Source organism: Camelus ferus, chromosome 1 (assembly GCF_009834535.1).
Source record: "Camelus ferus isolate YT-003-E chromosome 1, BCGSAC_Cfer_1.0, whole genome shotgun sequence".
Classification (NCBI taxonomy): domain Eukaryota; kingdom Metazoa; phylum Chordata; class Mammalia; order Artiodactyla; family Camelidae; genus Camelus; species Camelus ferus.
Window position 1 is genome coordinate 33,950,862 of NC_045696.1, and position 21,598 is coordinate 33,972,459.

General features: G+C 37.4%; 1 long non-coding RNA gene across 2 annotated transcripts; it reads right to left on the minus strand.

Moving 5' to 3' along the window:
• Nucleotides 1–1,329: 1,329 nt before the first annotated feature.
• Nucleotides 1,330–21,565, minus strand: LOC116663049. Of its 2 annotated transcripts, none has more exons than XR_004319071.1 (3): nucleotides 21,497–21,565; nucleotides 16,479–16,556; nucleotides 1,330–1,640 (listed from the first exon to the last, which is right to left on the minus strand). It is a non-coding gene; the product is annotated as an uncharacterized LOC116663049 (long non-coding RNA). The 2 variants fall into 2 exon arrangements; XR_004319079.1 differs by having other exon boundaries at nucleotides 16,479–16,553; nucleotides 21,497–21,552.
• Between the last annotated feature and the right edge of the window lie 33 nt (nucleotides 21,566–21,598).

Genomic DNA, 21,598 nt, shown 5'->3' on the forward strand with positions numbered 1-21,598 from the left:
GTTGTAAGAGCATTTAGCAGCCTTCCCTACTGACTTCAGGGTGATAATACAGACAGCTCCGTGTAATCTGTCTCTTCTGCTGCTCTTTCTTTGCCTCTTGCCTCCTCTCATTCTTTACTAATATCCATGCCTTATTATAAAGTGTGATAAGAAGTAAACAGCAGCATTTTTCTGCTAAAGTGACACCATTGGTTGAAGTCATAGAGTCACTGCTTATAGGGAACCATTTTAAAAAGCAAACATTCAGGTATAGAAATAGTCCATGACTTATCCTCTAAAGATTAAGCTACTATATCCTTTCTGCTAGAAAAATTGTTTTCAGATATTGCTAACTTGCACAGAGAATGCAAATATAGTTAAACTGAAGTTTAAGAAAACAATCATTTAGAATGTGGTATCTTAGTTCATGAAATAAAATGCAATAGTGTTAATAAGAGGTGAAAAATGTTCCTTGGTGATTCAGAATATCCATGATTATTATTGTAAATATTATCTACCTGGAACTGAGTATGGCTGAAAGCACATTTAAACCAAGGCTGAAAGCACATTTAAACCTTGAAATTTACAAGACAGAGTATACAAGAAATGTTTGAGCATTTTTGGTTCCTGAATTTCTCCAAGTGTTTCTAGTTTAATTTCTCTTAATTTTCCTTAAACTAATATTATTCCCCCTGAAATTAAAAATGGAAAGCAAAACAAAAATGACACAAGTGTGTAATTCAAAATTTGTTAAAGCTTAAGCATCACAAAAATCCAAAAAATAGCAAAGCTAATATAAAGTAAAATTATTTTGATGAAATTTCTTTTAATCAGGCGTTTTCAATCTGTTGACATTTAGAGCCATATGGTACTTTGCTGTGGGGGACCGTACCTTGTATTATAGAATGTTTAGCAGCATCTCTAGATTCTACCCATTAGATTTCATTAGCACCCTCCACCCTACACACCATGGTTGTGACAACCAAAAATGTCTCCTGAGGGTCAAAATCACCCTCACTGAGAACTACCGCTCTAGGTGGAAGACATAATCTAAATTCGATTAAATTTATTAATGTTTAATTGTATTATGAACACTGGAAAAAGGAAGTATCACCAAACTCTCAGTTGCAAAATTCAATTTGTTTTTAGAAAATGATACACATACTAGCTGTGGCAAGACAGAGCAGGGCTTCATGTACATTTCCTATACACATTCTGGGACACTGAAATATTATTATGCATATACAGGAAACCCAAAGATCCAAATACCATGAACACCATGAACATTTATAAATACCATTGTCTTAGCTTTCTCTGGCTGCCATAACAAAATACCATAGAATAGAAATGTATTTCTTAAATAATAGAAATGTATTTGTCATAGTCCTGGAGGTTGGAAGTCTGACAGTAGCATGACCGGGTTTTGGTGAGAGAACTCTTTCTGGCTTGCAAGTGGCTGTCTTCACACTGTGTCCTCACGTGACCTCTTCTTTGTGTGTACAAGACGAGAAAGAGAGAGAGACCTTTCTGGTGTCTTGTCTTACAAGGGCACTGATCGCATCACAAGGACCCAATCCTCGTGTCCTCATCTAAACCCAGTTACCTTGCAAAAGCCTCTCCTCCAAATACTGTCACACTGGGGCGTATCTGTTTCTCTGTTCCTGGAAGATAAATGACTGTCAGTTACTTTTTAGAATGTCATACATGTTGAGTGTTCAAATTAGATAAGCATTATTGACACTTTAATTGGTATAGTTAAATTTGAATTATTCTGGGTTGAGAACTTGTCTTTTTGTGTTTTATTCATACACATATAAAATAAAGAGAAAAAGTAAGAAGGTGCAAATTCACTTACCCCCAAATTACCTAAGATCACAAAAACTACATGAAACAGTTTCTTACTATTTATTACAAAACGATTCTATACTGTTAGACATCTGAATGTGATTACTTTTGGACAAGGGGAAGATTTAGTGACTCTAAGGGGTCTGAAGGGACCCTCTGAGCAGACTCGGTGACTGAGAGTATTCTGGGGGGTCATTTCATAACCAAAGTTGGGTACACTTTATGATTCATCAAGTTGTACACCTAGGACTTACAAAGTTTTCTTTATATAATTTATACTGTAAGTCCAATGTTTAAAAGCTTGTTTGAACACATGGAATCTGAGTCACACATTTATTGCTTTTGTGGATTCAAAGATAAATAAGATCCTCAAAGTCTAAAGAAAGGTTCAGACCTGTAGATAGACTGTACAATGCAATGTTATAAATGACATATATGAGCAGAGTTGTTTGAGAACACGGACAGTGAGGTAATTAACAGTGCCTGGGAAAATCAGGAAAGAATTTGTGATAAGTAGTGCCTGAACTGGTTAGGAAGCATGTTAAGAGCCCATCTTGCTACATATGAGTTATTGTAGAGTAAGTTAGCTTTGAAGAAAATGTATACATTCAGGTTAACTGATGATGTATGGATTTCAGTTTTTAAGTTGTTTCTATACTTTTGATTAAGACAAAAAACATGAATCAGATGCAACTAAATAAAAAATCTCTTGCCTTATTACCCAGAACTTTATTTAAATAGGAAAGTACTGAATAGTGGGTAGGCATGGATATTTGTTTATGCTCCATCTTTGGTGGCTTTGTCATTGAAACAAACTTAAAAAAATGTAACAATTAAAGGCAAAGGGTGAGGAAACAATAGAAGAGATGAAATAATAAAACGTCACAAAAATGCTGATGGAGTACATTATGCAAATTGATGCTATGCAAATACTTAAGCATTGCCTTCATAGTAACAAGATGAAACTATGAACAAATTTCTTTGAAAATGATTGCCAACCATCACTGACTGACCATGAATACAAAAATTAACCCTTGAGGAAGAGTAATGGTTATGTTCTCATAGATCTAAGTTTTAACCTGGAAGGAAACACAGACTTCTAGAAGCAGAGTTAACAGCAGCAGCCACATTGTAACCAGAGTTTGCAATACAAGAGGTACAGGTCTCAGTCCTGTCTACTAGTAAAGGGGCTGCTCCAGAGAAGGGTGAGAAAAAAGATCGCTTTTCCTGAAATTAAAAGTTAGACACAGGAATCTGTGTGTTTTCATTGGAGCTGTATTGCAAATTATTTTTCACTGTCAAAGCCGCTTTTGAATGATATACTGGAAAAATTATTCAACCAGGAGTACAAATCAAATTATTTAAAAATCCTATTTACTTTACTAGGCACAATATTAAATTGGGTATTTCTCATTCTTCCTTCTTTAGCAAAGTTCTTTCAAGATGGAACACTTGAACTAGTTAACTCTCACGTGTGATCCTGAAAGGTTAAACTCTGAAATGCTGGCATTCTTACAATCACCTATCACTTCATATTTCTCAGTCTCTTGGTCTACACTGCATTTCTGCATTGACCTCCAACTAGAGATTCTCTAATTAATCTCACCCTGCTTAGCAACTCTGTGCTAATTTCACCCTAGTGGCATTTTCATCACTTTGATAAATTCTCTCCCTTTTTCATCTTTCTACTACACCTTCAGTAACCAGTCACTATCCACTTGGATCCACTTGGGTCAATACAGCCCACCTTCAATTCTCTATGATTACCAATGCCTCACACACTGACAATGAAGAATCACAGGACGATGTTTATTGACGTTCTGCACACAGTTATGGTTTCTAATTTGAACTGCACCACTAAGGTGCCTACTGTTACACTTCTTTTTCAGTTCCTTGAGAAATCTGTTGTAAATGTTTACTCTTCAAATCCCAGAACATATCCTACACTGTTAAAAGAGATCAGTATCAGTCAAAAACTCTGTAACTCCTCCATCATGCTCAGGTATCTATATATAATGCCACACATTCTTTTTTTCCCTTTTTGTCTATGAGTTCAGAATCTTCCTATTCTCAAAGAGTAAACTTTGACCCATGAATTGGAAATTTTATTCTCTTTTTTTCTCTGAGACCTCATTCCTCTAATTGTCCTCTTTCCCTTTTAGATTATTGAAACTCTGTTTTACTTACCTAATTAAAATAATTTGTCTTCTTCAATCTAAAAACAACTGCCTCCCACCCCAACCCCTTTCCCTCTGGGGAAAAAAAAAAAACTTGCCTCAATATTACTACCTCCTCCAGTGACTGAACTATCACCTTCCTTCCTTTTGTGATCAAACCTCTTGAAAGAACACTTTGTACTTACTTTTGTAAATGTCCTAAGTTCCTACTTACTCCTTGTCAATGGTATACAGAGTGGTATGAACCTGGCCTTAACCTTTATAGAAGGCTATGGAAAGCTGTATGGCCTTGGGCAAATTATATAACTTTTCTAAGTCTATAAAATTTTAATGCCTACTGTGACAATCTGTTAGAGGGATTACATGTCATAATGGCACCTAACACTTGTGCAATGCCTGCACTGTGTAAGTTCTCCATAAGTATCATCTATCATTATTCTTATTCTTTCATATTCTTATTCTTATTATTGCTACTACTGTTCTTCAACCCAGTATAATCCACTTCTGCCCATAACCTCATCCCCAATTATCCTCTAGAATTGCCCTTTCTAGAGTCACCAATGTCCTTCTAGTTGTCAAATTCAACGTACTATTTTAAATGCATTACCCTGTTTGAGTATTAATATTTGATACCTATAGATGCTCTTGTCACTTGAAATACCTTCTTTACTCGGTGTTTACAGTGTCTCTCTTAATTCTTCTCTCTGCTATTCCTTCATGGTCTCCTTTGTTGACTCCTTGTTCTCAGTGAGCTCTTAAATGCTGGGTTTCATCAACGTTCTGTCCTTGGTTACATTTTCTCCACTTTCTTGCATGTTCCTTAAGAAAGTTCCTTCGACAAGGCTAATGGCTCTAGCTCCACATCTTCTCTAAGCTCTGGGCTGTATTTCCAATTCTGTGCTGGAGAGCTTCCCATAGATGTCTCATAAACGTATCAAACATAGCGTATCTACAGTGGATTCATATGCATTCCCCCTAAATAATCTTCCTCCTACAAACTTTATCTTAATTGTCCCTATCTACCAGACTCCGATTCTAATTTTGGTCAACTCAACATCTCAACTGAAATATTCATTTTTTTATCCAGTAGCTTTATACTTCAGTTTATCTGCCACAAGATTACCTTTTCAAACATAAAGTTAGCACCACAGTATGAATGGACTTAATACTGCAGAGCTGTACACTTTAAAATGGTTAAAGTGATCAATTTTATGTTATGTATACTTGACCACAATAAAAAGAAATTTAAAAAGTAAATGCATCAAATGCTGGCAAAAATTCTTCAGTGATTCCAGTTACTATACTCTCATCATTGCAAACAAGATACTTCAAAATCTGGTTTTAATTTACCCCTCTAATTCTTCTGAGTCTGGTATTTCTGTCACTTGGATGTTCACACTATTTGTTGAACATTCTAGGACACTTCACCACTTTGCATATATTGTTCCCTCTGCTCAAAATATATTCCTTTCTTGGTCTAATAAACACTTAGTGATGATTTAATCCCTAATCTCTCTTCTGTTAAGTTTGCTCAGAATCTCCCAGGCAGAGCCAGTGACTTCTTCATAATTACTCCAATAATAGCATTTTCTGTACATACCTCTACTACAGTGTTTACCACCTATATTATAATTATTCATTTCTTCTCTCCCTCCCTATGAACACATTAATCACAAGACTATGCCTCATTAGTCTTTTTATCCTTAGTTTTTAGTAGAATTCCTAGAACAAAATTGTTACTTTTTATGGGTTGCACAAATGGATGGATGAGTGAGAGTATACAGGAAAAAAGTGACAAGTGACGTTGCAAAAATCCCTGTTATAGTACTTTATTTAATCTAAGATGCCATCGATTCTCAGAAGTATCTTTTTTTGTGCGTGATTGTGAAGGAAAAAAATCTGCCAATTAAACTATGACAAGCTTTCCTGAAACATAAATATTTTCATTTTATATTTGTTGAAAGAGCTCTTTTAGACTTTTTTAGATGTACAAGAATTTTTAAATATAATTTATGCATACATTTAAAGGAAAATATAAGCAGACTGTATTGCTTTGAGGAGGATACATAATTTTCTAAGTCTCAATTCAATTGATATGGAATTCCTAAATTAGGTTTACTTTCAGAGCCTACTCGTTTGAATCTTTTTGACTTACTCATCCATGAGCGTGTTTACACCCCAATAATCATCTACTGTCCCACTAAGTGCGTTTCTGATGCACAGTTATTTCTTACATCTTCACTATTTTCTTCAAAATATTCATCTAGACTCTTGACTCCCATTCAGCAGGTTTTGATATCTGACACTACATTCATCTTACCAGCAGGTGTTAATAGATAGTATTCTTTCAGCAACAAGGGCTCATGCCCTTCTTTAAATGGTGCTTACATGGCTGGTTGAATGAAAATCATGAGGTTGCAATTGCAATTGTCCACTCACACTGGCAGCAATAACAACTAAGACATCATAGTTTTGGATAATTGTATTTTAAAACTGGTCCAATGCACATCCACTAACTAAAATCAAGAAGTAAAATATGGATACTCCTTAAGAAAGGTTCCTAAGTGTCTCTTCTAGAAAACATATATCCAGTCTAATAGCTCAGTAATTTTCCAACCATCTGTGTGTGTGTGCACGCACATGTGTGTATGCACGCGCACATGTGTGTATGCACCTATGTATGTGCGTGAAATGGTTTTGAGGAGATAGTCCTCAGAAGTATTTTTAGGTTAAAATTCAACATGGAGGAAACATTTGGCCGTTGGCAACAAGCACAGCTTGCTTCATGGTGATACATCGCCTTTCTTCATCCATGCTCATGATCTTCATCTTTTCGTGCTTTGGTCTTGATGGTCTGGTCTAGGGGCATGTCAAAGAGCTGCAGGATTCATCACCTTATCCTACTTGACTAAATCTATATGCAGTTTTCTTCAACTGAATCGCATGTTGCTGGAAGTGAAAGTACTCCTATTCAGTTAGTTGAAGTCTCTGACAAATGAATGTCAAGCACTTTAAGAATAATTCTGTGTTAACAATTGCATTGGTCACACCAACTTCTCATTGATTTGAAAGTTCATTCATTTATTCTGAGGTATACGGAAATTTCCCTTTCCTTCAGTTGCCTGGTCTGTGATTGCAATCGTTTTACAAACATCTCAGTAATAAATATATGCAGGTCTGATATTCTTGGATCTCATTAAAGCTTTTGGTTTTTCTTTGCTAGAAACTATAGAATTGCATTCATTCCTTGTCTGATGAATATTTGCTTCCTTAATATCAAATTCATGTCCTACTGCTCTGTTTCCATGCCTTTCTATGTACAAAATAACTTATTGTTTCAATTCTGAATCAGAGTAATCATTTTGATGACATTTTCAGCAATGCACATAACTCAATTTAAGTGACAATATGATTAGGCATGATAGAGTTCCCATATGTGCTGGAAATAGCAATTACATGAAGACTTAGCTAGCACTGATTTTAAGTTGCCATCAATTATTAAAATGTTAGAAGAAAATCATGCCTTATAAACAACAAAACATTGATTCCTAGGGAATTCAGCATAGTGACCATTCTAAAACTTCTCTATTTTTTTCTCCACTCACGATTCCACCATTTACTTATTTTTAATACAGGACTTCTTACATCACTTAGAGAATCAAGATGTTCAAATTAAGCTATTTATGTGCTCATCTGTCCACTTTTCCATAAAGTTCATCCAGACTCTTTCTTCTTTGCTTAAATCTCAGAGGCAAAGATACTCTTTTTCATTTTTAAAGATAAACTTCCTTTTGCTCTTTGCCTAGAAAAGATGTGTGACAAAAACGATGTGACTTAGATAAACACCACAGGTGACTGTGATGTAGGTAGTCTTCAGCTCTGTTTGACAGACAATGGTGCCGCCATCTTTCATCTTTGCCTCCACTAGGAGCTCTCCTGCTGTTATAAATACACTCGTGGGGTAATAGAAGTTTCCTGTTCCTTTTATGCACTTCCTTCCTTTAAGGTTGTCGATACTAACATAGAAGTGTTTACCTTTCAGATGTTAAACTCCAGAGAATCCAGACGCTCTCAATTACTCCCAGCAGAAAACAGGATGAAACCCCCAAACAACAGTATGATTTGCCCTGACTGCAAGGTGCACTATGACCTTGGTGTTTTGAGGCTGAGGAGAATGAGAAGAATAAAAAAAGAAGAGAAAAGCGATGAATGATTAAAAAAAAAAAAGTGAAGGTACTTCTGGGCACCCATTCAAGGCTGATAGGGCATGGACTACAGGAAATCCTATACAAAGCATGATGGCATTTCTCACCTTTTCCCATAAGCATGCTTGAGTCCACTGATTAAGAGTTTTCCCGGACCTACACATGCGCCCCACCAGATGTTGTGAGGTCTTATTTCAAGTATCTTGAAAACACTCTACTTCCTTTTATTTAACTCTCAGAATTTTGAAGTGTATTCTTCTTTCTACTCATTTTCTCACCATCATTTGCTCTTTATCTCAAAGTATTCTGACCTTCTGCCCCTACACTAATGAATCAAACTTCTGAAGGTCACCAATGACAATCACAAAATCAAATGGCCTTTTCCTCTGCCCTCTCTGCACCCACTGTACATGATTTTCACACTTTGACCACTCATCTTTGAGATTCTCTTTCCTTCTGACATTCCTAACACTAAACCAGGGATCCTCAACTTACTTACTTGTGTCATTTATTTCATTTTTATTGGATAAAACTCAAATTTCACAAAAGGAAGAAGCTAAGGGAAATTGGTAAAAAAAAAAAAAGAAAAAAAAAAAGTTATGTTGAGAGCAAAATCTTTCCAGAAAGTCATACAAAGAAAGGAATTGGAGACACACAACTTCCAACTCCACATTTCCAAACTGATTTTTTTCAGTGATAGGAATGTCCTTTCAAGCACGAAGAGAAGAAAGTCAGCATGTTATCTTTCTCCCATATACCAAAGGATGCTAACTTGCTTTTAATAACATTTAGCAATATACATTTAGTAAGAATGCTTTTAGAAGTCAACACCAGGGGTGGTTCCTTGGTTCACAATGATTTTTTTTTTTACTTATCTGATAATAACCCACTAATAAGCAAAAATGGGTTCTTAATAGCCATATGTGTACTCTAACCTTTCTATTCTGAGTTCATCTGAATATCAAGGGATAAATATCTGACCTCAGTTGGACATATAGATTTGGTATCCTAGGAATTCAAAATTTAGAAGGGAGAAACACAGAGACTTGCTGGGTATTCTACCAGAGTCATGTTAATAAATATCAATACCTGTAGCAAAAGGTATTCCTTCAAGTCCTAACAGTTGCCCTAGCCCTGTTCTTCAAATAAAGTATACTGCTCAATTCTTCAACTAAAGGTGTTATTCAGTATTAAGTACTGCATAGACTTACAGTAAGAAGGTACCATTAGCTGAACCCTTATGAAAGAGATACCAAAACACTGCAGGGTTGGGCTGTGTTTTCCTCTTTTGCTGTCCCTCACAGACTTTGGAGTAAAATCCCAAGTTCCAAATCATGCACATTTTGTGGATAAAAATCAAGCCATACGAAAATTTTGGTAGGTAAACATTGTTAGACTATATTTTTGTTATCAGGTTCAATGAGATGCTCAGCGTTTTATTACAAAGTTCAACCCACTTGCTTTGTTATCTCTTAACCATTTGTTTTCCTTCTCAGCTGAGCTCTGAGAATGGTTGTTATGTTCAGAGTTACTTTTTAGTGCCTGTTCTTTACAACACACTTGTGAGTTAGCAAAATATGATTATTCATACTGTACAGATGGTAGGACTAAGGTATAATGCCATCTAAAATCTGACTAGCAGGGTCGGACCAGAATTTATGATTCCCCAAACCTCAGGAAGTGCAGTATTTCCTGGGATATCCCTGCCCTCTCTTTAATGTTTATGAACAAAAGGCTGCGGAAAACTGCAATCTTTAATCAAAATGCCAAATACTTTTTCATACGGAACAGATCTGGTTCTCTCACTGCAATCAGTGTTGTTTCTTAAAATATAGATAATGGTTATTAGTAGTACTCAGAGATAAGTTCTAGCTGATTTTGAAAAGCATTGTCTTTTGTGTTTTGCATGAGTTTAACTCCTTTCTCATTAGATTTCTTGTTTAGGGCATGTTTTTTGAAACAAGCAGTAATCTCTGGTGGGAAAAATGTGTTGTTAGAAATAACATTGAGCTAAGTATTTAACCCTATGCTCCAGGTCTGGGAAACTGCCAGCTTAGTCACCCAGGGTAAATGACATTCTGTAGCAAGAAATATATGAAAATTCAGATTTAACTTATTTTACTACTGGTAAAGAAAGGAAGGACATAGGGAAAAAATAATTCAGACTGATACATTTATGTTCTTATTTCTAAAGCAGCTATACATCAATATTAATAAAATGATTTTTCCCCTCTAAAAACTAGGTATAGGAAGAAAACATGTTGGCCTCGCGTATGCATTTTTCCCATTCCTTCTCTTCTGGGGCCAATTTTGGAGTAACTAGGTTAACTGAACACATAGAATAAGATTACAATTGACTTTCCATAATGTAGAAATCAAAATACGCCTTTGCTCTATTTATCATCTATATAGTATCCAAATTAAGATTTCTGAAAGGGTTTTCAAAGTTGAGTTTACCAGCCATGTCGTTCAGACGTTTCTTCTGTCGGTTAATGAAGCGCAGGGGCTCACCTAATTCATGTGACTCCCATTCGTCATTGCTGCCGCAGTGAAGCCCAAAATGAAATTCCATTCTTCATTCAGTTCCTGTAGCTCAACAGTAGTCAGGTAATCAAGCACAACTCCTGGGGTCTTGCATTTTCAGGTGAGGAAACTAAGGTCAAGTGACTTTCCCTGGGTCACACAGCAAGACACCGTAAGAACAGGGAAAAGATCCAGCAACCTTGGACTGCCTCAGACGTTACCAAGACCACCGATGCATACCACCTTCTCAGGTAATTGCCTTCTCTGATATCAAGTGGGTCACATTTTATTACCTCTTTTTTTTCCTCTTTGAATAGAATCTTTTTTCTTTCTTTCTTTCTTCTTTTTCTTCTTCTTTTAAACAGGCATTTAGAGATGCTATTGTCTGCTTAGTGTTTCTGGTAATTATCTTCAAGGAAACCAGAATACAAATTTAAAGCCCTCATTAACATGCTGATTAGAAATTTCTCTCAAAGACTCAAAAGGCTGGAAGAGACCCCCAGAGATCATCTGATCCAGCCCCCGACTTCAGGCGTGTTTCACCTAAACAGCTTCCAGCAGATGGAAGACTGTATTTATGACCCCCAAGGAGAGAGTCCCCAACCTCCCTGGGCAACACAACCCTGGGCTTAGATCTGCTTTACTATGTAATGGGTTATGTGCAAATTGTAGAAGAAACTGCCCTCTCTTGTAATGTCAGATATTACTAAAATGACTAAGAGTAACCATAATTTATATTTGTATTCATGTAATTTATCTGACCAACATTTCTGACTCTATTTTAGAAAAGTCTTCCTTGTCATTAGGCATTCTTTTGACATAAACCTGTTGGAATTTATTTTTAAATTTTAAACCATATTCTGGAAGACACTGAATATTTGTCATTTTAATTGAAGTAAAATGTCTGCCCTTTTTATTTTTATGCTTTTTGCTTCTCCAGTGCTGAACGTGTCCCACAGAAATACTAGTATTTCTCTCAATCTCTATTTCATCATCTGAACCTGGATAACCTCAGCCTGGGTTTGAGGGAACTGTGAGACTTAAGAACTGTTTCTTGTGACTTAGATATTGAATAGGGTACATGCATACATCCTGACTTGTTCCAGGGAATTGTCTTCATCAATTTCTAATTTCTTTAGCAGATTGTGGGCAGGGCTTCAAAAAAATCGCAGCTCCATAATCCTAATCCTATTTCTGCATCATTCCTTTCTGGAACCGATCTCATCTCTGTCCATTTACGCTTCTGACGTAAAATAATTTTCCATCTTCATTCAAATCAGAATATATTTACAAAAATATTAATGAGTGTTCTGAATTTTCACACTGAATGGCAGAAATCATTTGCTGCAAGAAATTTCCTAGCTCAAATGCACCTAGGCGAATAAGAAGTTTACCCAAAGGGCTGGCCTCTCATATATACAAACCTGGCCTCAATGAGCTACATGAATTATACCCTGGGCCCTGATGGTGGTGGGAACATCTTGTCATTTCTTCATAAACCATAATGTCTAAGTATATCAACAATGCCTGCAGAGTTCTGAGACTGCCTTCCAGATCTTCTCTCTTCTTTATTCTCTGTCTCTTTATTAAGACAGGACAGGGCAAGCATTGGCTTGGAAGCTGGGTCATCGAGGGTTCCTCGTTATAGAACTCCTAGTGATAACAGTGAGTTTCAGCAATTCTTTGTTATGGGCCCTGATATCTATTTGTAAAACTAACAGCTTGTAACAGATGACTTGTAAGACCCTGTTAACCTCTGAAATTCTAGCATAGAAGAAATAAATGACTGAATAAATTATTAAGCATTCTGATCTAGTTTTACCTACTTTGTCTTTCTTGCAATAAAACTGAATGGTATGACTTGAATATGCATTTTTGAAATGTATTTAAATTATAAGCTAAATGTTGATTGAATATCGTTGACTTAATACAACTAATGTTTATTGAAACCTTATCTGCCAGCAATGTGTGGAGGACAAAAGAAAAAGGCAGTCAGTTATTTAAACATTTAAATATGTTGATTGTCAACACTATGAATACAGCCTGAGTCCAAAATTAAATCTCAAATAAAATTTTGATTAAATACAAATGCACTATATCCATAAAGCAGAACAAAGTATTAAACCAAGTCTGTTTCAATGAAAAATTTCATGTCAGGATTTGTCCAAATGTCATGTGTTTTACTCCCTTTCCTAGGAACCTGCTAGAGCCGATGTGAGAACGCAGCAGGGGTACTCTTGCCAGGGGAAAGCTAGACACGTTAGCATTTCGAACACAGCTAACCATGATGCATGACAGTAGAGAAGAACAGTATATCTATGTCAGTAAGGTCAACAGTGCTTTTTAGAACCACTTGGGGGGTGTAAGATAGCATTAGGGAATCAATCTACAACTGGAATAGGGCCAATGAGTCATACTTTTAAACAAACTTAGTCTCACCTCTGGTAGACAGAATGCTGTCCCTCAAAGGTGTTCACGTCCTAATGCCTGGAACTTGTGAGTAAGTTGTGTTACATGGCAAAGGGAAATTAAGGTTACAGATGGAATTCAGATTGCTAACCACCTGACTCTAAAATCAGGAGATTATCCTGGAATATCTGAGTGGGTCCCCTGCAGTCACAAATGACCTTAAATGTGGAAGGAGGTTAGCAGAGTCAGAGTTGGAGACAGATTTGAAGATGTTACTCTGCAAGCTTTGAAGATGGAGGAAGGGGCAAGGAGTCAAAGAATTCAGGCAGCCTCTAGAAAACACACCCCTGATGAAACCTTGATTTCAGTCCAGTAAGACCCATTTCAGAATTCTGGCCTCCATGACTGTCAAATAATACATTTGAGTTGTTAGGCAGTAAGTTTGTGGTAGTCTGTTACAGCAGCAGTGGGAAACTCGTACAGCATCCTTCTGGTAAAAAACCAAGGGTAGACATCCGAGAGAGGTTAGGGGTAAACCACTTGAACAGCCTCCTTTATAAACCAATATCCTGCTCCCACTAATCTCAAAATTGTATTTGAGACGCTCCATATCTCCAAAGGCAGCAGCTGTTGTCATAAAAACTGTCCTCACCCATACGTCTGTTCTGACGTGACAAATCACCTTGCTACACTTAACTACAAATTTAACCCTCTTAATACAAGTTACTTTGCTTGTGGGGTTAGTTGTCATCATCTAGAATAGATTATTCTTAATTTGGCAGAAACTCTATCTTGATACCTCTTTACACCTCTTTATGCCATACATAGAATAGACCATCACTAAATACGATCGTTGACTGTGTTCTCACAAGGACCTCGTAAAAATTAGTCTCAGGTGGACACTAATCTCACAACTGGGTCTGTATGTGCATCAACAAGATTCCAACAAACTGAATGCTCAGGTCTGTTTAAGAATGATTATCTTAAAGTTGTAATTTAAAAATAATATTAAATTTTTAATTTTTAAATTGTATGTTTTAGGCTGGTTTATAGCCTAAGTTATACTTCTGACAAATAAAAAAGAAACAAAAAGTGAAGATAAGCAATTCTCATATTAAACTATGAAAATATGATACAGCACTCCTTCAGAGTCTGAACATTATGTACATTCAGATATTACTTATGATTACTATTGTGTCTATCAGTAAGTTCAGGTTTATGCACTTTAGACATTCCTATATTTTCACTGCATCTAAAATATCGAAAATTATTTTCAAAATTATTTTAATTTTTCATCTACTCTTAGACATCTCTGAACTTCTGAGTCACTTCCCTGCATATAAAGAGAGACACATTTAAGAGGAGACCTTTTAAAAATGATGACACATTTCTAAATACAATAGATTAATTATAGCCCAACTATCTTAAAGATTTCCAAACAAATTTATGGTCACAAGTTCAATTAATCACATAATTTTTTTAGTGGCCCCAAATTGTACGACCATATAGTGTGACTTGTCATTTTAATTCTTGATGTACGTTTAATACTTTTACTAGACTTTTAACTTCTTTAAAACAAAACCCATCCCTAGTTCATTTTTAGACCCCTTAACTAGCATTGCATGTTTCATATTGCAGGTGCTCTTTAAATATTTGTTATGTGACTGAATAAAACAATGAAGAGAAGCCCATGTAAATGTAGCTTGAAATGGGTGTTACTATAAAAGGCCATCTTATTTGTGTAATAATAAGAAATAGAAAGTGTAATGCCACTGTTTTAGTAAATTATTCATACTTAGTAATTTACCAAGATCTAACATCCACAGCCTCTTTTAATTTCTACTCATTTGAAATAGAAAGTGAGATAGCTATTAAGGTTTATTTTATTGAAGAATCAAGTCCATCACTCCTATACTGAAGTTCATTTCTACCTTATATGGCAGTAGCTCTGTGCTCCAGAGTCCTTATTGGATTGAAGAGCAAATCTATACATACGCTGTGTTGTGCCAGGGGGCACAAATACTGTCTTGATTTACTCATGTGCAACTCCTATTAACACTGTGAGGAATTCAGCGCAAAGCTGAGTATATTTTTCAAGAAGGATCATGTTGTTACACATCCAAGTAACACACGAACTCTTTTTGACTATAAAACCAATGATGTGCAGCCCTACACACTTAGGGTCCTCATTTAGCTTTTCATTGACTAAATGTCCGACTGGTCTGACTCATTCTTTGTGGCAGATATTTTTAAAAGCAAGATTTGACAAACAGAAAAATGAGGCAAATTTCTGGAACTATGAAAGCATGGAGACAGAAGTCATAGGGAAAATTCCAAATTGTCATGCTGTAACATGGCGAACATGCTAAAACATGGGCAATGTTGCGTACATTATTTAGCTTGAAAGGGACAGAAATTACCCACATGTTTGAGATAATCTCCTTTGAGTGTTGTCCTTTGTTTTGTCGGGTAGAAGCAGCACTGCCTATTCTGCTCTGAATTTGGAGATGTTAAGAGAGGGGGATCCATGTACAGACGCTGAGCCCTGACGAGAGCTGGGAACCAGGAAGGGATGGTACAACGGGAGATCCTTCTCCAGCTTACCTTTGCCTGAAATCAAACCTCGTATTCCTCTGTGAGTGCATGTGGACCTTACACAGTCCACACTCTTTGCTGTCCTGCCCCCTGAGCACACACAACCTCCCCAGTCATAGCCACGTGGTAATTGACCAACAGAGCCGACGTCATCGACCAGGAAGTACGAACACACCAAAGGAGTCTTTCCTCACATCCTCTGACTCAACACCTTATTAGCTGTATGACTTTGAAAAGCCATTTCATTTCTCTCTTAACTGTTTACTTCAAGAAATAAGAGACTTTTCAGACTTTGCCAATGACTCTGTCCTAAGTTTCTACGTCTCTAAAAACAATTCAGTGCTATATAAGTTGACATGTTATTCACAACTTTGCTTATAAATAGTCAATTTTGTCCTGTAACATTATTAAATATAAGGCAGAATATAGTTTGTAATTAATGAAATAGCAAAACAGTTTTATAGTCTGTACAAATTTGAACCTAAATGAAACAGGAAGCAAAAAAGGGGATATCCACATTACTCTTTAGATTATTTATTGACTTGGAACCAGGCTCTCTAGACATATGCTGTTTATGGGGATGGATAATGTTGGCTGCTTTCAGATATATGAAGACTTGAAACTAAGTGTGTTAAGTCAATAGAAATGTACTAATTATATATCATGTCATTTTGGCATTGAAACATTGAAACATAGGTAATAAAAGATGCTACTGCATTATTAAGTTTTGATGAAATATACTTACATTCCAGTAGGAAATGATTGAAGTGTGTGACAAGAAATTCTCTATTCTCTCTGAACCCAAGGAGCTTAGGATCAGCTGCTGAGGAGAAGAGACCAACACAAACAAGTCTGTAATGAATCCTCCCAATATAATAAATACCAATGTTAGGCACATATTTCTTAAAAAAGTCAATTCTACAAATACAATGGAGTCAAGAACAAGAAAAACAGTTTTTTTTTTTTTAATTAAGGAGAAAGAAAAGGGCTAACTGGGGAGTAGGGTAGGGTGGAGTGTCTGTTAGGGTGAAGGTAACCAGGATCAGAATTGGAAAACATAAATTGAATATTTATATTTTCTCTATTACAGATGACTGAAATTCAAAGTGAAGAGATTGCTCTTGATAAAACACAAAAAGATGAGAGAGCTGGGAACAATACTGTGCATTGCTTGGTATGTGTTGGTGCTACTCTGGATGTTTACATGTATTAGTTCATTTAATTCTTTCAACAGCCACATGAAGGTAGTACTGATATTATCTCTATTGTACATGTGATGAAATGAACATGGAGAGGTGCAATGACTTGCCCCAGGTCTGACAGCTAGAAAGTGGCTGAGTCGGCACAGACCTGGGCAGTCTATGTCCAAAGCCAGCACTCTCAATCATGATGTTGTATGCTCTCAAGGGCCAAAAGAGTAGAAGAGGGTGTCTATTTAAATGATAGCTAAGACACCAAAAGACTGAAAAATGGCAAATACTCTGGATTTCAAAGAGGACACTATGTTAAAAAATATTCCAGAAAATTCTTTTAAATAGATTATTAAATTATGTTTTATTAATACTCAGAAAAGAAACTGTTAATCATGTGGAGGGAATATTGTTTCCTCTGGAATGAATGACACCAAACTCAACTCATCTCTTCTATCTTTATAGGTTGCTGGAACAGATAAAGTGTGATATAACATAGGCATACCTTGATCTCAGCAGAAAATTCTTTCTGCTTTATCAAAAATTACAAAAATCTTCAAAATGGTCCTAAAAAATGAAAGTTAAATAAAATCTTGATGACTTTGTATGAATGGATTCATAGACAGCTACCATGGCTCAAAAGTACTTACAAGCGAATCAATATAAAGAAGAATGGATGTCTCTAGTGATGCATGAAAACTTTTGTATTTGGGTTAAAATTATCCATAGTCAAGTATAGGATGGGGAGAACTGAGTAGGAATTTATATTTTAAAAAAAATACTAAAAGTTTTAATTGGCTAAAAGTTTGATACAATTCAAAGGACATGATAGTCAAAAAATTGTAACACAATCGAAGAGAGTACTATCAGAAATTCCGTGTACAGAACAAGGGAGGTAATAGATGGCATCATTCCAAGATCGCATGTAAACAATTATGTTCCACGTGAGGTGAGCGACACACAATGAAGGGAAATAAGCAGGAGGGAAACCCGGATGGTAAAAATTTGGATATTTAATAAATGAATAACAGAAGTTCAGTCTGTAGAACAGATATGTGCGTGTGCGCACATGCACGTGCATGAGTTCACACATGTATGTGGGGTCCAGACGTGAGTATTGAGATCATGTTGCTCTCTTTCTGAGAAACAGAATAGCATGCTCTGATTCACATTTTAATGGGACCACTCTGTCTGCTCTATTGAGACAAGAGAGGAGTGAGGGAAGGATGGAAGCAGGGAAGTAATACAGGTGGTAATGATCCAGAAGATGAAAGTTTCATGGATTGGGATGATTCTGAACTGTGAAATGCTCTATCTTTTTGGCTTTACCCTATCTTTAAGGGTGAAGCCAGTAAGATTTGATGACACTATCTGTAAGGAATGAAACACCATATACCAAGACATCATTTTAGTCATAATAAACTTCCCAGATTTAAAGGAAACTTAGAAACCTTCTTATCAAGACTGATTCTTTAAAGGAATTCTTTCTACAACAATCTACTCCTGCTTGACTACTTCTGTGACAAGGAACTCACTGTGTCACATACCATTCATCACATTTTAGAAAAGCTCTGCTTTTAAAAGCTCTTTTACTTATAGGAGCCTAAGCCTGTTTCTCTTTGATGAGCAAGAGTGATAGTGTGAAAATAGGTATCTGGTCTTTATCCTCAGCACGAAGCTCTTAAAGCCCTAGGGAATTCAAGTGATAAGAGCAATAAAGGTGTGTGTATTCATAACAAGCTCACAAGTGGGTATTAATGAGGTGACTTTTTGGAAAGCATCTAAGAACAGGCGCTGGTCACCAAGGGAACCAACATTAGAGGGTTGGAACTTACAGTCTCCTTCCTCCAAAATCTGGAGAGGGGAGAGGAGCTGAAGACTGAGTTCATTCACCACTGGTCAGTGATTTAATCAACCATGCCTATGTAAGGAAGCTTCCATAAAACCCCAAAAGGTTGGGGTTCTGGGAGCTTCCAGGTTGGTGAACCAGAATGCATCCATGTGCCACTGTGCCTGGGCCCCAAACCCCATGGGGACAGAAGACCCTGCATTCAGGACCTTGCCCGATGTATCTCTTCACCTGGCTGGTGATTCCATATCCTTTACTATCTATTGTAATAAACTGATAATCTAATGAGTAAACTGGTTTCCTGTGTTCTGTGATAATCCAACAAATGAATCAAACCCAAGGAGCAGGTCATAGGAATCTCTGATTTACAGCTGATTGGTCAGAAGCACAGGTAACAACCTGGACTTGTGATTGGCGGGAGCACTTTTGGGGGACTGAGCCACATCAGCCCTGCAGATATGATGCTACCTCTGGGTGGAGAGCGTGGGAATCGTCGGAACTGAGCTCAACTGTAAGACACCCAGCTGGTGTTGGAGAACTGCTTGGTGTGGGAAAAATATCCTACATGTCGGAATTGGTGTCAGAGAGTGACAGGTGAATGAGAAAAAAAGTAAAACCTGGGAGAAAGGTGCGTAAGAGAAAAGGGGAGGGGAACTGTATTTGTTTCTTCATTGGCATCTCCCAGCACATAACATGTCATGTGCCATTAGGTATGTAATAAATATTTTTCTGTCTGAGCAATTTGTATTGGGTCACAATAATGTGACCATAGGATATTAGTTTATTTCTTAATGAGGTTTAAAAATAATAAAATTTAAATGTTTTCTCTATCCACACACACACACATACATATGCTTATATATGTGTCTTGTTGACTCAGTAGGTTTGTATGTGTTGATGGTTTTAAACAAGTGAAAAATACCACTGCATTCTAACTGATGGTTCCTTGGTGTCCTAAATCTCAGTTAAGTTTAAGGGTACATGCCCTTCAATAAGGAGTGACAGACAAAATATATACCAGTACAGTTTGACCAACTAACTCATCAGAATGGATGCCAGTCTGCCTGGTGCCTATCAGCTGAATATCAGCCTGCTTCAAACTAGGAGAGAATTAAGCTATTTGAGTGCTGAGTTTAAATACTACATATTTCTATTTTGTCTTTATTGTTAATGAACAAGCCCTATCTTTAGCTCCTGCTGTGCACTTTTGGAGGGTCTTCCATATGGTTGCTGCTAAGTATTTTGGCATTTTCCCAACTGTTTCAATTGGGTCAGTGGGGGGGACTGTGTAGGAGTAATAAAACAAGGGTGACTGCAGCAGGGAGGAGTATGATTACTAGACACATAACAGCTTACTGCCTCTCAGGCATGAAAGCACAGCTCAGTGCCATCCATTACAACAGGCAGTCAGGGCAAACCGCCTTTTTGCCATAGAGTTTACTCCAGGAAAGGCCAGGCCTTGGGTGCAGAGATGAAATCTCCTGCTTCCAGTTGTTTTTTTTTTTTTTTTTTTCCTGTTTCCTTCCTTCTTCACCTTCCCACAATATCTCAAATGACTCGACAAGGAGTTAGACAGTTATATCTTGCACGCTACGTCATTCTGAGAAAGTTTTCATGAGTGGACTCAGCTAAATTTTAGCAGCAACAGCAGGGTATCAGTGGCCCTGAGGGCTTTGATCTTAGGAGAGGGGAAAATGGGGAGGGGAAGTCTGACTACCACAAATACTTGAAAATCCCTGAGACATGATTCACAAAGCCAGAGGTGACTGATAATACTGATACTATTATTGAAGTGTCTTCCTGTTAGAAATAAAATCTATGGAAAAAAGGTACTATTGTTTTCATCCTATGGAAGGCAGTGTTGCTTAAACACTAATAGATTGGGAGGGAAAAAGTCCAAAGCAAAATTAAGATTCTAAACAGCAAAATGATATATTAAAGAGATGTGTACACACACACAGAGACAAACACACAAAATGAACGATGTATTCAAGGTCTTGATCCAAAGAGAGTATTTCCCATATTTATGCTTATACACACAAGGATTGTTTAAATAATTCTTTATGCTTTTCCTTTCACATAATATGGCGCTTTTTCTCCACACTGAACACCAATATACAGCTATGTAGCATTCTAATAGGTTCACAGTGTAGTCAGTAATTTTTCTTGAGCAAGAAATCGAGATGTTAAAGAAATAGTTGGAGACATTTAAACCGGTAAACAAATATGTATACGGATTTCTTTTTTTCACGTTTCCAGTCAGGAACATTGAACAAAAATGTTGCATTAAAAAAGTTGCTCCACATTTCCTTCCTCCCCTGCCACCCCCAAGCCTAGACACGGGATCCCTGGAGACCCACACCCACCCGCAGTGAACGCCCCGGGTCTGGCAGGAGGCTGCGCGGGGGAACGAGGCAGGGCGGAAAAGAGCGTGAACTTCCTAGACAAACACCACTGGGCCCGGACCTCAGCATCACCACCAGCCCCTGCACTTAGGAAAGCACTACTACCGACAGCAGAGGGATGGTCGTAAATCAACTGGTTCCAGGAGGACCCACACTTGTCCTAGGACTCCAGGGAACCCTACTTCCAGCTCCCTCAGGGCAAGGAGAAAGCTAGGTAAGACTCATATCTGTCAGCACGCAGCACGGAATCCACACCTAGAAGCCCCTGACACCACCCGCGCGGTCTCCACACCGCAACCGCCGCAACTGCGGGACTCACCGCGCCGCGACCCCACGAGCGGGAGGAGCTGGCAGCCGCTGAAGTGAGGGCAGCGGCAGCGGCTTCGAGCGCCGCAGTGCGCAGGCGCGCGCGCAGACCGCG